The sequence below is a fragment of the Diaphorina citri genome, unplaced genomic scaffold (assembly GCF_000475195.1).
Source record: "Diaphorina citri unplaced genomic scaffold, Diaci psyllid genome assembly version 1.1 scaffold20, whole genome shotgun sequence".
Lineage (NCBI taxonomy): Eukaryota > Metazoa > Arthropoda > Insecta > Hemiptera > Psyllidae > Diaphorina > Diaphorina citri.
Window position 1 is genome coordinate 110,143 of NW_007377458.1, and position 14,081 is coordinate 124,223.

The following is a 14,081-nucleotide window of genomic DNA, read 5'->3' on the forward strand; positions in this document are numbered from 1 at the left end:
GGATTTTTTCTTTTTCTTCTACGACTTCTAGATACCGAGATAAATCGATCTAAAATATATCCGTGAATCGTGAAGTTTGACGTCACGGCATACGCTCCCGTAGGCGATGACGTCATAATTCATGACTCCCGCTTCGTTTGTTTGTGCGCAAGCGTTTCTGCGCATTTTGACGTGAAATCTGACGTCACAACTCTTTGAACTTTTTCATTAGAACGGCAATTAAAAATTGAATTTTCGACTTTTTAAGGTTACTTTTTCGGGGTTTTGACTTCAGATTTGGATTTTTCACAACTTTTTATGTAGGAATCGACCTTTTATTAATAATTTTTACCCATTTGCAACTGCTTCATTAGCCTGATCTGTTTAGGATAGAGTTCGCCCCAGGCGGGATTCAAACCCGGGATTAGCCAGCCTGGTTAGCTTAGTTGGTAGTGCGTCTGCCTTGTATGCGCGGGTTCGATTTCCGCCCGGGGCGGATTTTATCCTGATGGGATAATGTTCGTTCTCGGAACGGCTGGCTTTTTCCTATCCTGTCTTCCTTCTCTCTTCGATTTCGGGACGATAAGACCATAGCAGTTACAGTTCCCTTTGTCAAACCTCTTAAAAAAAAATAAAAGGCTAATATAATGATGTCATTTGTATCGATTCTTTGATAGATAAATTAATTCATTTACACTATAAAATGTAAGCCCATCTTAAATGACCTAAGATGACCTGACCTAAGAAAAAAAGCAAGTCCTTCTGGCACTGGCCTCAAAACTTAAAAAGGTTTAAAGAAGAAGAAGAAAAAAAAGTTGTTTAAAAAAAGGCCTCCGAGAAAGTAGTTTCCCCTGATGATGTATAATACCGTTGTAGGCGTCCCTAAGCTTGAAGTGCTTCTACGTGTGAGGCCCAAATATTCCAAAAAGGGGGTAGGTACTCTTTTCAAGTGCTATCTTAACCTTTGGTCTGCTGGATCCAGACGAAAGAATGACCTGCCTTCTCTCACGATTAAAGGCCCGTTCTAACTTGTCACGAGTTTCATCCGACTTTTTTCCGAGCGTCCTGTAGGCAGTGTGATATAAATGAGAGTGTTCCCACTTACGCACGACACGATTTTTCCCCCCGAACGACAAGTGGGAACGGTGCTTAAGGTGCGTCTACACTATACCTATACAGTGGACCGATATCGATCGACATGTTTTATTCAGTCAGAATTTTTTTTTCTGGAATTTGGTCACTATTATTTTCCCTTCATCCTAAGCAAACTTAGTCCGTATTGCCCTATAAACAGAGTCCTTGTCTACGGCCTCTGTACCATAGCCATAGACCACACTTGGCTAACCCTTGGGTTATTTCGTTCGTCAAAGGAACATAGGAATAAAACCCAAGCCCATAATTTTAGGTTTATGATTATGATTAGGTTCATAAAATATTAAAAAACAGATTAAGATTAGTAACTGGGCTAAGAGTGTTTTTAGGGTTTTCAGTGGATTGGAAGACATCACATGCCTTCAGGCGCACTCTATTTGTCAAGGGTCTAGGTTTACCTGCCTTGCCCTTGGGTCCTTGGGATCAATTTAATTTGAAGAAACCCATTTACTGATAAAGAATGCTGTTGGCCAAAGTATCATATCAATCATAGCTGATACATTGATCATAGCTAAGTAACTAAGTATATGTCACAATCTCGCTGGCGTAGTGGTCAAAATACTCGCCCGATAATCAGGAAAGCGTGAGTGAATTCAATCCCAGCTGAGGTTTTGACCACAATAAAAGTAGCCTACTCTGGTGAAAGAAAAGGAAAACCGACATCTCCACCAATTTTCCGTATGTTGCGGCTTGCATACTTAAATAATTAAACGGCATGGTCACAGTCTCGGTGTTGCAATGGTCATAATACTCGCCTGCTAATCAGGAAAGCGAACTCAATCTCAGCTGAGGTTTTGACCACAATAACAGTGGCCTACTCTGGTGAAAGAAAAGGAAAACCGACATCTCCACCAATTTTCCGTATGTTGCGGCTTGCATACTTAAATAATTAAACGGCATTCATACAAATTTTTACTTCATTATAAAAACCCAGAGGCTTTGTGGCATTGAAACTAGAATGTACAATGTAGACAGTTTTCTCCCTTTTAAGACATGGGAAATCTCTCTTAGCGCCAAAATAGCCTCTGAAAGAATTTTTCCTATTCTGCTGAAAGTCAAAAAAGTTTCACAGCGCCACTAGAAATATTCTATGCCACCAAGTAGCCATCAGCTTTAGGAATAGAAAAGTAGATGGGATATAGGGAACCTCAGTGGAAAAGAGTTGACCAGAAGGTAATAAATTAACACATGACAACAATGAGTTTGAATTTGAAGTAAATTTTCTCTTGATGCTTCATAGAGAGTCCGAAATCTCGAAATTAATTCCGGGTACGTCTCTAAAAATGAAAATTGATTTTCCAGAATTATTCGCATCACATCTTGGTCTTATTTTAATAGCATTTCCCTCAAGATTAGGGCCCCTTTTTAAGACATGGGAAATCTCTCTTTAGCCCCAAAATAGCCTCTTAAAGAATTTTTCCTATTCTGCTGAAAGTCAAAAAAGTTTCACAGCGCCACTAGAAATAAATTCTATGCCACCAAGTAGCTATCAGCTTTAGGAATAGAAAAGTAGATGGGATATAGGGAACCGCAGAGGTTGACCAGAAGGTAATTAACACATTACAACAATGAGTTTGAATTTGAAGTAAATTTTCTCTTGATGCTTCATAGAGAGTCCGAAATCTCGAAATTAATTCCGGTCAAACACAGGTACATACGTCTCTAAAAATGAAAATTGATTTTCCAGAATTATTCGCATCACATCTTGGTCTTATTTTAATAGCATTTCCCTCAAGATTAGGGTTGCCTTACACCTCAGCCACTTTCTACAGGAATAGAATGCCTAGCCTAGATCATGGTCACGGGTGTCACGAGATAATAAAAAAAAAAAACTGTTAAATTATAAGGTGAACTACAACGGAACGTCCCTATTAATAGAACTGTCGACAGAGCAAACCGTTGTGTACATAGTGAACGAGAAAGTCATTTCAAGTTACACGAACTCAAACAAAAAACTTTTCTACAACTTTGTCAAGAACCAGAAAAAAAAGAACGATGAAATTATAACTATTGCTTTAATATTAAATTTGTGTTTACTTACACTACTGGGGGAAAACTAGGGTGTCCCTGGTCCGATATGGGATATAATTATAAGTCTAGCGGGAAACTATTTATTTTATTTTATTTATTTATTTTCTTGTACATAGAACAAAATGCTGTATAGTACAACGTTAGAGTATAAAATATAAAAACATAGTACAACATGATAGATAAATAGAGAGGGAGCGAGAGCAATGGATAAATAGACAAAGTTAAGGGGAGGGAGACAGAATGATGATAGAGCTAAAGGGGAGGGAGGATAGAGGGAGAGAGAAAGATGGATGGTGAGAGAGAGAGATGGGAGCAAGGATGGAGGGAGAGGTAGGGAAGGATAGATAGGGAGAAATAGACGGAAGGATAGATAGAGAGAGGGAGAGCTTCAATATTCAATTTAAACAAAGAGTTGTAAATGTTGCAATTCATAGAGTGAGAAAGAGAGAAAGATAGGGAGTGAGATAAAGAGTCCGAAGAAGGGAGACAGAAAGGGAGTGAGAGAGACAGAGGTAAGAGGGAGGGAAGGAGATAGAATAGAAAGAGAGAGAGAGAGTAAAAGAGAAAGAGGGGAATATTTTATGGAGAATAAATTGGTATATTAAAAATTGTAACGTATAATGAAAAATGTGTGCTCAAGAGAGAAAGTAAATTGGAAAAACACACAAATGGAAGAGAGAGAGAGTGACGGATAGCAAAGAGAAAGAGAGGAGATAGATGGATGAGAGAAAGAGAGAGGGAGTGAAGGATTGCAAAGAGCGAGAGAGAGAGGAGAGAGACAGATAGAAGAGAAAGAGAGAGGAGACAAATAGCAGATAAAGGGAGAGGGAGTAATAGACAACAGAGAGAGAGAAAGGAGATAAAGGGAGGAAGATAGCAGGGAGGACCCTAACGTGGGGTATTTAGTCTATCCAAACCGTACTTAATGGGAGGCAGCCCTCCCCCTCAGGCCCCCTTTATTCCTTTACGGATGGACTCCAAAATTCAGACCCACTGGATTCTTGGGCTCCCCCCCCCCTCACGATAAAAATCCTGGCGACGTGCCTGTTTTCATCTTCTACCTGCACTTTGCACGTCCCTGCAAGTTGCATTATGAACTTTCCACGGTGAAAGAAAATAATGCATTAGAAGAGAGAAGTACCTAATGTTTACATTCTTCGTCACTCAATTTACAAGATGAAATCCGGGGGCGGAAAAAAAAAAAAAAAAAAAAAAACGGGGGGGAAAAAAAAACGTTGGAAAAGGGTGGGAAAAAAAAAAAAAAATTTCGAAAATTAATCTAAAAAAGCCTCCAAAAATCTCCCGTGTTTATTTTCCCTAGAAAAACAAACACGTGTAGGTAACTGTTTCATTTTAGAAACAGGTAGATGGGTATCCTCATCATCCAAACTGTCGGTAGGATATAGCATTTGTAGAGTGGAACGGAGAGCATACTAAATTAAAATTAAAAGGAGGAGAGAGAGAAGAAGCGAGATAAAAAGAAGACAAACAGTAGGAACGAATGATGAACAGGAAAAATGCGAAGAGGAGGAGAAGAAGAAGAAGAAAAGAGAGGAGGAGGAAGATCTTCTTTTCGACAAGTTGATGTGTGATACTAGGCGACATGGCAATTTGTATTTCCAAATTGTGATGGGGGATCAATATGCTCCTACTACCGATCTACTTCCCTTTCCCCTCCGTTTTCTCCCCCTCCCACGTCCTATCTTCCCCTCGATCTACCCCTCCCTATCGTAAACCTTCCCCTCTTCTCCATATCCACTCCCTTCTCATCCACCTCCTTCCACTCCTAATACCCCTGTCACTTATTCTAGTCCCCTTATCCTTCTCCTTGTTTTACCACCTCCAATAGATCAGTTGCGCTTACTTGGGTGATATTGCAAAGTAATAGAGCAGGAAAAATGAGGACCAACGGAATTTTTCTTTTTCTTCTACGACTTCTAGAGCCCGAGATAAATCAATTTAAAAAATACCGGTAAATCGTGAACTTTGACGTCACGACATACGCTCCCGTAGGCGATGACGTCATAATTTATGACTCCCGCTTCGTTTGTTTGTGCGCAAGCGTTTCTGCGCATTTTGACGTGAAATCTGACATCACAACTCTTGCTCCCGCTTCGTTTGTTTGTGCGCAAGCGTTTCTGCGCATTTTGACGTGAAATCTGACGTCACAACTCTTTGAACTTACATTAGAACGGCAATTAAAAATTTAATTTTCGACCCTTTAAAGTTACTTTTTCGGAGTTTTTTGACCTCAGATTTGGATTTTTTACAACTTTTTACGTTGGAATCGACCTTTTGTTAATAATTTTTACCCATTTGCAACTGCTCCATTTGGAAACTCCGCTGATAAGAGCGGTATCAAAATCACGTTATACCTCCCTATTCCTTATATCTACATAATACCCTAATACCTATTCATTAGACCTATACAACGCCTTCCATATGCCTGACAGGAGCGTTTGTAAATTTCCCCAACCAGATAATGAGATAAGAGATCCGGTAGAGGGGAGGCTAGGAAGGGGAGGGGATAAGTTACGTGCCTGGAAAAAAGCACGTACGGGTACAGGCACGTAGATATACGTATAGCGCCATAGATTGGAAATTTCCAAATTACGGGGGAAATGCGTGACGTGCGAAATATTAACGTCAAAGATTTTAGAAATTTTGAATTTAGGAAAATGAAGCTTTTTTTATCGACTTTTTAGTGATATATTCTGGGTGTAACATAGTCAGCTATTAGTTATTGCCTACCTTTTTCTAACCTCGATCATAACAACATTACATCAATACCTACATCAGACTGTCTGATAGACCCAGGTCTCGAGATTTTTCCGCCACACACGTTAAGGCGGTCTGAGCGTGATTGGCCGGCAGAGCTTTAACCTGCCTAAAAGAATCGTACAGGAGCCAAGGGCATTTTATTCAAGTCGAATAGATAATATACGTATGAAAGGTGACATGTAATCTTTGCAAAGTGACTTTACATACAGATTTACACATAATATATGTGCCAACTTAAATCCGAAAGAAGAGAAAAATAAAAGTACGCTCTTGTAGGTAAGTAAGTACGTACGTACTAAGTAGGTAGGTACCTACTTAACTTAAATCCGACAAAAATGCTCTTATTCATATTAAAAAGTAGACAAGAATGCATTTTACCTCGATAATCATAGCACGTGAGATTTCGCTGGCAAATTCAAAGGAATGATGCCGGATTTTGCTGGTAAAAGTGGGTTAAGGGTGCTGCAGACGAAATAAAAGGATAGCCACTTGCCACTTCATCAAGAATAATGGTTATATTCGTACGTAGGTAACGCTTCTATGTAGATATATAGGTAGGTACCCTTTATGTTTGAAAAATGAAAGAAAAACTAAGAGAGGAGAAAGAGGGGGGGAAAGGCGAAAGAGAGAAAAGTAGATAAAGAGAACGAAGCAGAAGAAGAGAATGACGAAAAAAAAGGGGAAAGAGACGGAGAAAATATGAAAAAACGAAGCAAAAAAATGAAACAAATAAGAGGAGATAGGAAGTAAAAAAAAGGAATAATGAAGAATAAAGGAGAGGAAAAAAGATAAAGCAGAGGAAGAAATAAGAAAGCAGAAAAAAGTAACGTGAAGTACTCCGGCCTATAGCTAACAAAACACGAAACGGAGGCGTGCTTCCCTTCTTGTAAGTTAAAAAAAGTTCCTACTTTAACACTTTATCGCCCAAGGAGAGCTGTAGGGGACATTTTTTTAGTTTTTTTTTTATAATTAATCTCTACACTAGCATAGTTTTCAAGGCTAATATAACGATGTCATTTGTATCGATTCTTTGATAGATAAATTAATTCATTCACACATCACACTATAAATTGTAAGCCCATCTTAAATGACCTAAGATGACCTGATTAAAAAATTAAAAAAAGCAAGTCCTTCTGGCACTGGCCTCAAAACTTAAAAAGGTTTAAAGAAGAAGAAAAAAAAAAGTTGTTTAAAAAAAAGGCCTCCGAGAAAGTAAATTGAGTTGAAGTTGAGCTTCAGGCTAAAAGTTTCGTTTTTATTAATTTCGACAGTCGTTTTTTTTTTATGCTCGCTTCTCAAGTGGAAAGCATGACAGTTGACAAATTGAAAGAATAAAAAAATAAATAGACAGTTGCAATCCCAGCTTTTTTTACGACAGCTTTTTTCGGGAAGTTTTTTTTTTTTTTTTTTTTTTTTTTTTTTTTATTTTTTTTTTTGGGCAGGAATTAAAGAGTCTCTCTCCTTAAACATGTCAAGAAGAAGAAGAAGAAGAAGAAGAAGAAGAAGAAGAAGAAGAAGAAGAAGATGAAGAGAAGAAGAAGGAGAAGAAGAAATAACTAAAAATATAGCAATGTAGGCACTAGCATTTGTACCGTCTCTCAAAGTCGCCAAACTTTCGAACCGTCCAGTTCGAAATACAAAGCTGACTTAAAGTTTATGATATGTTTATATCCACCCAAGTAATATGACGAGGATATTGCTAGAAACAAAAGTTATCCTTTGCTAGAATGGCTAGGAAAGGCACCCCACTCGTGGAAATAAAGCATCTTTATGTTGGTATTTATTTTTGCACAAAAGATGAAGGGAAAAACTCGAAATCGTTTGTTTGTGTTACCTATAACACTCAAATTTTCATTTGTACAAAGATGGGAATTCGATTTCTATCGATTTAGATTTTTTTCTGCACTCTTATTTTGCAGGAAAGAAAAAGGAATTTTATTTGTGTTAAGCATAAATACTTGTCACAAATGTCGTTCCCCGCTCGATACACTACTCTGAATTTCATGACTTGACTTGGACTCAAACCATCAACCTCCAGATCCGAAGTCCAGCGCGCTAACCACTGAGGTTAGTTGCAAGAAAAAGGTGTAAATTTTGAAAGATCGGAAACATACTTCACTAAGGTGATTATTTGTTATATATATAAAAAACAGAATACAGCTCACAGAGCATAGTAAAATTATTCTTATGGGTTGAATATGAAGGTATTACCTAGTAAAATACTCATAAAAACACTGAAAGGCAGGAAAACACTAGTAAAACTTTTATGGCCATAATTGGATGTTAAATATTTCAAGAAATTACTTCGAAAGCCATGTGGTATTAATGGAGTAGGTATACTAGAGTTGAAAATCAACTAAAAATATGGAGCAGCTCAGGAGCTAAACAGCTCAGAAGGCAGAAAAACCTAATCTAATCTATGTATTCTGTAGGTTTATAAGAAGAGATCATAATCAGTGTAATAAGAGCATCTGCGAAGATTACCCGCAACAAGAAAAATACAAAAAGCTGTATCGTAAGGCAAATAGGTATCATTGATATCTCAGTTGTAGAGAATTTTAATAAATTGTTTACGTTATTATTTTTACAGGGTAATCCTAAAACGGTGCGAAACTGTCCCCTGCATAACCCTGTTTCATTTTTCCTTTTCCAGATTTTCCAGACAGAAAAAGCAGAAATGGAAATAATAACGTTTCGGCGATCACCTGGGAAATGGAGGACACCCCATTCATTAAGCAAACCTCTCTCCTTCACACAACTTTTTACTTTGGAATCGACCTTTTACTAATAATCTTTACCCATTTGCAACTGCTCCATTTGGAAACTCCGCTGATAAGAGCGGTATCAAAATCACGTTATACCTCCCTATTCCCCATATCTACATAATACCCTAATACCTATTCATTAGACCTATACAACGCCTTCCATATGCCTGACAGGAGCGTTTGTAAATTTCCCCAACCAGATAATGAGATAAGAGATCCGGTAGAGGGGAGGCTAGGAAGGGGAGGGGATAAGTTACGTGCCTGGAAAAAAGCACGTACGGGTACAGGCACGTAGATATACGTATAGCGCCATAGATTGGAAATTTCCAAATTACGGGGGAAATGCGTGACGTGCGAAATATTAACGTCAAAGATTTTAGAAATTTGGGATTTTAGGAAAATGAAGCTTTTTTTACCGATTTTTTAGTGATATATTCTGGGTGTAACATAATCAGCTAGGTATTGCCTACCTTTTTTTAACCTCGATCATAACAACATTACAACAATACCTACATCAGACCGTCTGGTAGACCCAGGTCTCAAGATTTTTCCGCTACACACGTTAAGGCGGTCTGAGCGTGATTGGCCGGCAGAGCTTTAACCTGCCTGAAAGAATCGTACAGGAGCCAAGGGCATTTTATTCAAGTCGAATAGATAATATACGTATGAAAGGTGACATGTAATCTTTACAAAGTGACTTTACATACAGTACAGATTTACATAATTATGTACCAACATAAATCCGAAAGAAGAGAAAAAAAAGTACGCTCTTGTAGGTAGGAAGGTAGGTAAGTAAGTAAGTACGTAAGTAGGTAGGTACCTACTTAACTTGAATCCGACAAAAATGCTCTTTTTCATATTAAAAAGTAGACAAGAATGCATTTTACCTCGATAATCATAGCACGTGAGATTTCGCTTGCAAATTCAAAGGAATGATGCCGGATTTTGCTGGTAAAAGTGGGTTAAGGGTGCTGCAGACGAAATAAAAGGATAGCCACTTGCCACTTCCTAATAGAAGCGTGTAAACATGTTTATCCTGTCAAAAACCACACGACGCTGATTCTAAATATAAAACGTGATTTACAATTTGTACCATAAAGCTCCGCTTAGATAAATATGTGTCCCTCTGAAAAAATTGACATATTTTTACAACGGGCAAACAAAATTCTGATGCGTTGGTTTTAAAACGAAAATAGGCAAAAAAAAAAAGGTACTGGGGGATGCACTGACATTAAACATCAAAAGGGACAAAATTCCTCCCTCTCGTTCTTCTCTCCCTCTTTTTCCTTCCTCCGTTTTTCTATTTCGTCCCTTTTTCTTTTGATGGATGTTGAAGTACCTAATTTCCAAGAACACACCATAATGTAGGTATGTATCTCCTAATAGAAGCGTGTAAACATGTTTATCCTGTCAAAAACCTCACGACGCTGATTCTAAATATAAAACGTGATTTACAATTTGTACCATAAAGCTTCCCTTATGTGTCCCTCTGAAAAAATTGACATATTTTTACAACGGGCAAACAAAATTCTGATGCGTTGGTTTTAAAACGAAAATAGGCAACAAAAAAGGTACTGGGGGATGCACTGAAATTAAACATCAAAAGGGACAAAATTCCTCCCTCTCGTTCTTCTCTCCCTCTTTTTCCTTCCTCCGTTTTTCTATTTCGTCCCTTTTTCCCTTTTCCTCTTGTTTCATCCCTCACCACATGCTGAAACCTCGAGGGTAAGTTTTGTATTAAAAATTATTCCCAGAATTCCAATAATATATTGCAAAAGGGATACGCAAAATCTATAAATAATAGAGTACCTTCACATAATTATGCAATGTAGGTACCTATACAAGTTCATAATTCAATATTACCAGCAACCCCCTCCGCCCTTTCTCTTTACCTAATATTGGGAGGCTGGAAACTTTAATAATGTTCGTGTGTGTATAGGATAAGAAAAGTAAAACTGTGTGTGTGTGTGTGTGTGTGTGTGTGTGTGTGTGTGTGTGTGTGTGTGTGTGTGTGTGTGTGTGTGTGTGTGTGTGTGTGTGTGTGTGTGTGTGTGTGTGTGTGTGTGTGTGTGTGTGTGTGTGTGTGAGAGAGAGAGAGAGGTAGGTACCTATACAAGTTCATAATTCAATATTACCAGCAACCCCCTCCGCCCTTTCTCTTTACCTAATATTGGGAGGCTGGAAACTTTAATAATGTTCGTGTGTGTATAGGATAAGAAAAGTAAAACTGTGTGTGTGTGTGTTTGTGAGAGAGAGAGCGAGAGGAACAGAGAAATTAGCTGGAAAAACAAGCTCGTATCTAATTCCAGTAGAATACGGTTATTTTTAGAGAAGGAACTTAAAGGTAAGTCCTTACTTCGCGTATAGGAACTTTTCATTAATCCACTTTCATCCCCGGTACGGAAGTACTTTCTCTCAGAACGTCAACTTTAATTTGCACAGTAACGTGAAGTACTCCGGCCTATAGCTAACAAAACACGAAACGGAGGCGTGCTTCCCTCCTTGTAAGTTAAAAAAAGTTCCTACTTTAACACTTTATCGCCCAAGGAGAGCTGTAGGGGACATTTTTTGAGTTCTTTTTTTATTATTCATCTCTACACTAGCATAGTTTTCAAGGCTAATATGCCAGCCTAGTTAGCTTAGTTGGTAGTGCGTCTGCCTTGTAAGCGCTAGGCCGCGGGTTCGATTCCCGCCCGGGGCGGATTTTATCCTGATGGGATAATGTTCGTTTTATAGTACCTAACTACTTAAGAATAGAGGAAGAATTTAATTTTTACCCTCCCCATTTTGATATTGTAAAAATTCAGCTGTATTATAGAAACTAGGCTGTCTCTGGTTCGATAAGGGATAGTATTATTACTGTATTAACTATAAGTCTAGCTACCGTTATAGGCCAAGTTAATGTTCTTACTTGGGTTAAAGTACCAATGACTGATCTTCTCAAAGACATGTTAAAAACCATAAGTACCTAGGTATTGAGCTATTAAGCATTTCCTCACTACTATGAATGTCACATTGTCACACAACGCTGAGAAAAAATCAGTGATATGAGTTCCATATTAGAGTTCCAGAAATTTTTACTTCATTATTAAACCCCAGAGGCTTTGTGGCAGTATACAAGAACAAAGGTTACAGTGGTATGGTCATGTGATGAGAAGGGATGAAAATTGTATTGGAAAGAAAATCCCTGTACACAAAAACCCTAAAGTGAGTGAATTGCAAGGCAACCCTAACCACCTCAAAGCCTCTAGGATTCAATAATGAAGTAAAAATTTGTATGAATGCCGAGTTAGAGTTTTGGTAAAGGTCCAGACTTGGAACCGTGTTCATGTGTTTTCTTCAAGTCTGTTCATACAGACTTGAAGAAAACTGTCCTCCAAGTGACCTCAGTTTACCCAATGAACAACTTAATCTAATATGTCCCATACTTGCCCAATCCCACTAAACTTAATATAATTATTATGTCCCGTACTTGTCCCAGCCCTACTAAACTTAATACAATATGTCCCATACTTGTCCCAGCCCTACTAAACTTAATATGACATGTCCCGTACAGAGATGTGCGAACCACAAAATGCAAAATGGAAAATGCAAAATGCAAAATGTAAAATGTACATTTACATTTTACATTTCAAATTGGTTTCTACCTACGATTAAATGGACAGTTCATGGAAAGTTTTGACATGTGTTATGCGTGGGCATATGATTAAGTATGGTTGGAGTAATAATTTTCAATTAATCACTAATGTGGTAATGTCTAAGTACCCATCCTATTACAGAGGTACTTAGTATAGGTTAGTAGATACCTACTGGGTAGACTGGGTACTCCTTAGGTGACTTTCTCCGTGATAAATTGCTAGCTAGAATGTATGCTTGTTATGAATTTGAGTGAAAAGTTGCGACTTGACCATTCCTTAAACTAAAAAAAATCTGGGCCTCCCCAAGCTGTGGCGTACCTCCTGTGATTGATAAAATGTTATTTTTCAAAAGCTCAAATTATCAAAGAGAAGCATTTTAAATGTCGTTTTTTTTTTCTCTCCATGATTTTTCCCCTTGCTGATGCCCATATTTTTTATAGAAAAATTCCTTTGATATCTAATACCCAACAGTTTTTTGTATACCTATCTAGTACCTAGATACATATGTAGAGGTATTATATTGAATACATCCCAACTTTTTCTGAAGTCTACAGTACATTGAACCACCAGTTATTATTTGGCTGCAGATAAAATAAATTAGCAACCCCGCTATACATAGAGTAGGGGTAGGTATACTATTTTCAGAGCTGATATCAAACCAGAAATATCAAAGGTATTGAAGAACATCATTATCTCACTATCTCTATCCAAACAAAATGAGGGAGAGAGAACGATAGATAAATAGAGAGAGAGAGAGAGAGAGATAACGATAGATAGAGAGGGAAAGGGAGCAATAGATAAATCGACAGAGTTAGAGGGAGGGAGAGAGAAGGATAGGCAAAGAGGGAGAGAGATAGAAAGAAGGATGGAGAAAGAGGGAGAGCTTCATTAATCAATTTGAACAAAGAGTTGTAAATGTTGCAATTCAAAGAGGGAGTGAGATAAAGAGTGCGAAGAAGGGAGACAGAAAGGAAGTGAGAGAGACAGAGGTAAGAGGGAGGAGATAGAATAGAAAGAGAGAGAGAGAGAGTAAAAGAGAAGGAGAAAGAGGGGAATATTTTATGGAGAATAAATTGGTATATTAAAAATTGCAACGTATAACGAAAAATGTGTGCTCAAGAGAGAAAGTAAATTGGAAAAACACACAAATGGAAGAGAGAGAGAGAGAGTGACGGATAGCAAAGAGAAAGAGAGAGGGAGTGAGGAATAGCAAAGAGAGATAAAGAGAGGAGATAGATGGATGAGAGAAAGAGAGAGGAAGTGACGGATAAAAGAGAGAGAGAGAAGACAGATAGAAGAGAAAGAGAGAGGAGACAAATAGCAGATAAAGGGAGAGGGAGTAATAGACAACAGAGAGAGAGAAAGGAGATAAAGGGAGGGAGATAGCAGGGAGGACCCTAACGTGGGGTATTTAGTCTATCCAAACCGTACTTAATGGGAGGCAGCCCTCCCCCTCAGGCCCCCTTTATTCCTTTACGGATGGACTCCAAAATTCAGACCCACTGGATTCTTGGGCTCCCCCCCCCCTCACGATAAAAATCCTGGCGACGTGCCTGTTTTCATCTTCTACCTGCACTTTGCACGTCCCTGCAAGTTGCATTATGAACTTTCCACGGTGAAAGAAAATAATGCATTAGAAGAGAGAAGTACCTAATGTTTACATTCTTCGTCACTCAATTTACAAGATGAAATCCGGGGGCGGAAAAAAAAAAAAAAAAAAAAAATGGGGGGGGAA